This window comes from Lynx rufus, unplaced genomic scaffold, assembly GCF_022079265.1.
Source record: "Lynx rufus isolate CCGP_SWC_20201006 ecotype Redwood Valley unplaced genomic scaffold, mLynRuf1.p SCAF_12, whole genome shotgun sequence".
NCBI classification, from domain to species: Eukaryota; Metazoa; Chordata; class Mammalia; order Carnivora; family Felidae; genus Lynx; species Lynx rufus.
This window is the reverse complement of record NW_025814826.1, coordinates 43,599,739-43,607,863: the sequence shown is the minus strand read 5'-3', so window position 1 is coordinate 43,607,863 and position 8,125 is coordinate 43,599,739.

Sequence of the window (8,125 nt, the reverse complement as noted above, 5' to 3'; positions counted from 1 at the left end):
GGAAGCATCACAATCCCAGACTTTAGTCTCTATTATAAAGCTGTAATCATCAAGACAGCATGGTATTGGCACAAAAACAGACCCATAGACCAATGGAACAGAATAGAGAACCCAGAATTGGACCCACAAATGTATGGCCAACTCATCTTTGACAAAGCAGGAAAGAACATCCAATGGAAAAAAGACAGTCTCTTTAGCAAATGCTGCTGGGAGAACTGGACAGCAACATGCAGAAGAATGAACCTGGGTAACTTTCTTAAACCATACACAAAAATAAACTCAAAATGGATGAAATACCTAAATGTGAGACAAGAAACCATCAAAACCCTAGAGGAGAAAGCAGGCAACAACCTCTTTGACCTCAGCTGCAGCAATTTCTTTCCCAACATGTCTTCAAAGGCAAGGTAATTAAAAGCAAAAATGAACTTCTGGGACCTCATCAAGATAAAAGCTTCTGCACTGCAAAGGAAACAATCAACAAAACTAAAAGGCAACAGACTAAATGGGAAAAGGTATTTGAAAATGACATATCAGATAAAGGGTTAGTATCCAAAATATATAAAGAATTTACCAAACTCAACACCCAAAAAACAAATAACCCAGTGAAGAAATGGGCAGAAGGCATGAATAGACACTTTCCCAAAGAAGACATCCAGATGGCCAACAGACACCTGAAAAGATGCTCAATGTCACTCATCATCAGGGAAATATAAATTAAAACCACACTGACATACCACCTCACACCAGTCAGAGTGGCTAAAATTAACAACTCAGGAAACAACAGATGCTGGCGAGGATGTGGAGAAATGGGAACCCTCTTGCACTGTTGGTGGGAGTGCAAACTGGTGCAGCTGCCCTGGAAAACAGAGTGGAGGTTCTTCAAAAAATTAAAAATAGATCTACCCTATGACCCAGAAATAGCACTACTAGGAATTTATCCAAAGGATGCAAGAGTGCTGATGCATAGGGGCACATGTACTCCAATGTTTATAGCAGCACTTTCAACAATAGCCAAATTATGGAGAGTCTAAATGTCCAACAACTGATGCATGGATAAAGAAGATGTGGTTTATATGTACAATGGAATACTACTTGGCAATGAGAAAGAATGAAATTCTGCCATTTGCAGCAATGTGGGTGGAACTGGAGGATATTATGGTAGTGAAGTAAGTCAGTCAGAGAAAGGCAGATATCGTATGTTTTTACTCATATGTAAAACTTGAGCAACTTAACAGAAGACCATCAGGGAAGGCAAGCGGAAAAAATAGTTACAAACAGAGAAGGAAAGAGGCAAACCATAAGAGATTCTTAAATGCAGAAAACAAGCTGAGAGTTGATGGAGGGGATGGGGGAGAGAGGAAAATGGGTGTGGGCATTGAGGAGGGCATTTGTTGGAATGAGCACTGGGTGTTGTATATAAGTGATGAAACACAGGAATCTACCCCCAAAACCAAGAGTATACTGTATACACTGCATGTTAGCCAACTTGACAACAAATTATATTTAAGAATAACAAATAAAAATTAAGTTAAAAGTTAAAAAATAAAAATATGAAAATATGTCATGATTAGCCTATGAAATCTTTCTAGATTAAAAGAGTTTCTTCCACTACAGATTCCTTATAGATGTATTTCAGAATCAAAACTTAGCCATGATCATATTTCCTAACTTCAATATATCTTCTAGAACATTCATTACTCACCCTCAAGTAAAAAGTCCTGCTACTCTTTGAATGGGTGTATCATCTGCATTAACACCTTCTGTATCCACATTTGTTAAATCAGTCCTAACTACCATCTTGCTTCCCCGCTTTAAAAATAAAAGGCATCTTGGGGCGCCTGGGTGGCTCAGTCGGTTGAGCGTCCAACTTCGGCTCAGGTTATGATCTCACAGCTTGTGAGTTTGAGCCCTGCGTTGGGCTCTGTGCTAACAGCTCAGAGCCTGGAGACTGCTTCAATTCTGTGTCTCCCTCTGTCTCTGACCCTACACTGCTTCTGCTCTCTCTCTCTCTCTCTCTCTCTCCCTCTCTCTCTCATAAATGAATAAATGTTAAAAAAATTAAAAATAAAAAAAAATAAAAGGCATCTTTTCACTCCATGTTCTCCATATTTCTGGATAACACAGTGTCTATGTAAATGATTCTTTCAACACATTGTTTTCTCCATTTATAACTTCATCATCTCCAAGAAAATCCTTTATTTTTTATTCCACTTCGACTACATGCATGGCCACATTTTACACACAATCATTACCCACTGAACTGCTTCATCTAGTTCAACCATCTTAGTTCACCAATTATTTTATCCCAGTAAGTTATGCCTTTAAATACATATATATATATATATATATATATATATATATATATATATATATATATATTTGAGAGTAAGAAAGCAGGGGAAGGACAGAGAGAGAAAACCCCAAGTATGCTCCACACTGTCAGTGCAGAACCCAATGCGGGGCTCAAATCCATGAACCATGAGAGCAAGACCTGAGCCAAAATCAAGAGTCGGATGCTTAACCAACTCAGCCAACCCAGGTGTCCCAAGTTACACCTTTTCTTAACGTAAGTGAGGCTTTCATTCTCATCATTCTCTACATTGTCCTCCCTACCCTTCACTTTCCTTTCTTGTCTAACTTTGTTGATCTTCATCTCAAATCCATATTTGCTAGCATCCACAAGTCCATTGTGTATTTAAAATTTAAGGAGACTAATTAGGAATTTATTGCAACAATCTAATAATAAATTAAAGATAAAATTTTAAAAATTTATTGATTGAAGAAATGCTATGAATGACAACACTGTATCAAAGAAATCAAATGCAAAGTGATCTTCATTTTCCCATCTTTATATTCCTGTGCTCTAACCATGTAGAATTTTCATTTTCATCAATATGTTATCTTTGTTCTCCCCCATTCATCCACCCAGCTTGGCATAGCTAAATTCTATTCATATTTTAAGTTTCAGATTGATGATATTTTCCCGACCTTGAAAAATGAGTAAAAATGCTCTTGAATATGCTATACCGAACCTTGTAGTCTATCATAACAACAATGCTCTATTGTAATCTGGGTGGGGTTTTTTCCCCTCCATAGAACTGTAAATATCCCAAAGGCAAAAACTTTGCCTAACATTTTCTATTTCTTGGTGGCTCGGATAATAGTACAGCGTCTAACCCAGAGACATCATACAATAAAATGTTATTATTTGAATAAATGAATAGTAGATTAATCGATTAATCAGAATTAGCTCACTATTAGATTAATAAATAAAAAGCCAACAGAACCTATTTGATAAAAGAGAAAGTTAAGATTTCAGGGTAATAAATCACTGAAAGACTTAGTTAATGGTATAAATAAAATAAAAGAGAGAGAGAGAGAGAGAGAGAGAGAGAGATCACGCCTTCGAAGATTCAGACAATTTCCACTGAAGTTTTCCTGGCTGGTCTAGTTCAGCATCTGGCAAACCCCATGATACTACATTCAAATACTGAAACGCCCCCTAGTGGGCTTGGTGAAGCACCCTGCGCTTGGCCATCACCCGCCTGGGTCCTTTGGCTACCTTCAGGACACCTGAAAACTGCAGCCCTTCTATTTGCATACGGAGTGAATTATATGCAAAAGATTCATGGGCCTTTTGAGTTTAAAGCATATAGTTTAATAAGGTATTTTAGCCACGTGAAATATTTAAAATTCACTTATACTGATTATTTGGTGTCATATGCCCACAAAATTTAAATACCTTACACATATGTCACTTTATCCTATCAAACTCATTAAGTAAATGGACACAGTTCCTGAAAGGGATGTCAAATTCTTCTAGAGTTAGCATTTTTGTTTGTTATGATTTAATGGCACAAAATCTAAACTACGATCTCTATTTGGTTTCATTTTTATCTAGTTAGTGAAAATAAATTTGCCTTTTTAATACACCTTGATTTAGACTTTGAAATAAAGTGTTCTAACTTGGCTAGCAGCAAATGTTTGCTTGTTTGTTTCTAATACTGTCTAAAGTGGTTAGGATTATAGAACAGTAAATGTTTATTTACAGTGAGATGATTGATTTGGAAAATAAATAATAGAATGTAAATCGATCATGCATTCAACTGTATATAACAAATCGTATTCATGGGGACAAAAATATAAGTGCTGAGTTCTATGCAAAGCAAACACAATTATTGTAAATTGTATAAAAGGATGAATATATTTCTTGTAAGATGTAAGCAGATGTATGCATCTAAGGCAACTTTAAACAGCAGCAGCAGAATTATTTAACAAGGCAAAGTCCAGTGTCATAGAAAGAATACTGGTCATTAGTCCACTCTGTGATTAAATCTAAGTTGTGCATGTTCATTATTTTAGATCAGGTTCTTCCATAACTGCTCCTGAGAAGAGGATTTGCCTCGTATTTTAACAATGTCCATTAATAGACAACACAGGCATAGAAGCCAAATGATGAATACTGAAGAGTTCCCAGTAGAAACCAGAAAAGGGAGAGCGGGGAGGACAGGAGAGCAAGGCCTGGGTGACAGTGAAGCCAGGGAGGCACAGGCCTCAGGTGCGAAATATAAGAGCGTGCTACAAAACTCAGGGATCAAGATCAATTCTACTTTCATGCAAGAGGATACATACATTGAAATTAATACAAAAAAAGGCATTATGAGAAAAATGTCAATTTTTCAATAAAGATGAGCTGCTGTGCTATTCTCTGTTTTATAACCCTGTCCTATTGTGCAGTAAGAATAGCCATTTCAATCACTCGAGAAGTCCCAACTGTCCTGCAAAATAAGTTTGTTGATAGCTGACAATGGTGTGCAAAGAGATGGACCAATGTGGGATCATGACCTGAGCCAAAATGAAGAGTCAGACGCTCAAACAACTGAGCCACCCAGGCGCCCCTATATATAGTCTATTCTTAATTGTACAGCTTATATTAACTTCTTGTACTTGTAAGAGATAGGAGAATATTTTGGAAAGTATACATATGGGTACGTATTTTTCCTTTTGCCTCAGGCTCTAAGATGGGTCAGTGTGGTACAACAAGGAAAGAAAAGGTAAGCAAGTCTGGATTTTATGTAAAGTCTCACACTCAGCCAAATCCCTTGAAGAAAAACTGAAATATAAATTATACATTAAAATCCGTACATCTTGAGACAAAGGGGCTGAGATTTTATCCCCCACCCCAGAAAAGCATTGGCAATGGGTGAGCTCCAGCAGTAGGTGGGACAAAGATTCCTGGGTACTTCAGGTTTTCCATACTGATATCCAAGGACAAGTCTCTCAAGAAGGCTGTAGGTGCAAGCCTTTACAGCAAAACACACAGACGCTGTGGAGAAAAAAAAAAAGAATCTAACTGGGGCAACAATTACATTTTTTTTAGGTGTCCACTAAACTTGTGACCATCAACAAGCAACTTAAACTCCCTACAGGTAATTCCTATCTTCATCAGCTCAGAGGTTTGGTATAAATAACAAGTGTAAGGAAACAAATTAACTCCCCATTCTGGTTCAGTTATCTAACAATGTCCATTAATAGAGAATACAGGCATAGGTGCTAGCACATAAGCCTAAAAGGGTTCAGAGAAATGTAATAATATTACATATTACACACATTGAAACACACACAATATTAACAATAGTGACTCTCATTTTCCCTCTGAGATCCTATTTCTTATTACACTGAATCAATATTACATAATTTACTTGTGTGGTTTCCATGCTCTTCCATAATAAGAATAAACAAATAAGAAGGTGAAAAATAGATTGGTTGGCATAGGTCTGCAGAACAGAGAGCTTGAAAGGGCAGAAATGAGAAGTGACCATCTGCCAGAAAAGTATGAATTACAAAAATGATAAAAAAAATTATGTAAATGACCCCCACTATCAAACCAATTTGTAGTCACTTCATATAGATATGTATGTGAACACACACGTGTGTGTACTCATCATCTGCTTTTTTTCAAAAAATATTTTATGAACCTTACAAGGAATTATTTAAATAACATAGAATATCAAAAAAAAAAAAAATGGGAGAACAGAACTGTCCAGCCAGAGGGGTAGGAAGTAGTGGTATGAATGTAGTTTGTACAGTAGAGTCAGAACAAAGAGATTTTTCCAATCCACATCTTCCAGCACTCATGCTGTCATGGTGTCACACTACCTGGTCACCTTCCTCATCACCACAACTAGCTGGGTACAAGCTTCTGGGACAGGCGCTGAGAGACGTGTACCATCCATACCAACATAGGGTGACTTTATTATGGCCAAGAAAATAGGAGCTGTGCGTAGTGGTTGTGACAGTTTGCTTAAGTAATAACCAGTGACTGTGAACTTAAGTAATAACCAGTGCTTTGGATAATAACACACACTGAACAAAATATTATATTATCTATAGAAAAAGGAAAACTGCTTAATGGGGACCCAGGATTTTGGATTTTTTTTCATCTATTCAAGACCTCTTGGGAATTTCTAACTTAAGGAAAGGTTAAAATGCAAGTGGACAGAGTCTTAATCAAACCTCTCCAAACATTGGGCAACTTTTTTGCCATCATGATCTGATAGGCATTATGGGACTATTTGGGAAGGATAAGCAATAGAAATCAATTATAGATAGCAGATGCAAAATGGGAATTCATTATAGAGATTCTGGGGTCACTCACAAAATTAAAAAAAGAAAAAACTAGCTGAAAAAGAGATGCAGAAAAGTGAGGAACCAGAGCATACTGAAAGATCAATGCAGTAAGAAGTAATTTACAGTTTTGGTTTCCATGACTATGATAAATCGTTTTTTTTTGTTTTTTTTGTTTTTTTTTACCTAATCATTTTTTGGTCTTTGGGACACTATTCAAGATTTAAAAGATCTAAGGTAAATCAGAATGAACAAAGCTAGGTCCTATGCCCATGTATGGCGAGGGATCTTCAGAAACCTTGACAGACAGCTCTATAAAGACTGGAGACAGGAGAGTGAGGTAACACCTAGAAAGGAAATCAAAGTGTGATAAACCAGAGAAAAAAGGACAGTCGAAACTATGTTGCACAAACCAAAAGTAAAAAGAACCAAAAACAAATATATTGCTTAAAATAAGTCTCTCAAAATCTACTGTATGCATGTTGGTGAGAGGGCAGTTATATGCAGTCTAGAACAGAGGGATTTCTGAATAATGCCCAATAACATCATGTCAGAACCAGGGGCAAAACGAAAGTGAAAGGTACGTAAGTCAGAAGCTATTAGGAGAGCTGAGCAGCAATTTGAATTCAATCTTCCTGTCACCTAAAGCATAAGAGTCACATCAGAGAGCTATATCACACCATATAGAAATTGATGTTAATACATACTGCTTGTCATCAAAACAATTTTTTAAGTACAGGAAATATGTACTGCATTTGAGAGTGATTTCTATTCAAAATAATTATTTTGGATGGCACCTAAATAATTATGCCCTCAGACATTTGGAAAATTCTGTGATCTGAGAGAAGTTTTCACCCAGAGTTATAAATACCTGAAACAAATCATTTTATTACTGGCACAATACATATACAATATGGAAAGGCTGCTATGTCAAAATTACATAAATGAAATATAAAAATATTAGGGATTGATAGAGCTATCCAGCTACACAACATTTAAATGCAATGTCTAGAAGTCAATCTACCTTCAGTATCCTACATGTATTAATTTTCTAATAAATTAATACATTGGGATATTTACAACTGATGTAAATGTCAATGGCTTTTGTTGCATACCAAAATTAAAAACTGGTTTCCTCTGCAAAGGAAAAAGGAAACAAAAGTTTACAGGTGCATCAAACATTCAACTGTACTATGTATAAGGAAGGCAGTCAATTACAGGATACTTCTGCATACAAACTATATAAGTATAGGCAAATAACTGATGCAAAGCTGTTTATTTGAGCAGCAGCATAATTTACTCACCAACAATTTACCAGCATGCTATTCCCACCTGCCCCTTCCAGCCCCAGCTCTCTTATGGTCTCTCTGTATTAGTTGATTAGTGTGATTTCTAGATATTTTGACAGTATGTCAAGGATCCAATTACATAATTTGTATTGAGAACAAATTAGTTTATACACACACACACATACACAAACACACACACACATATATAT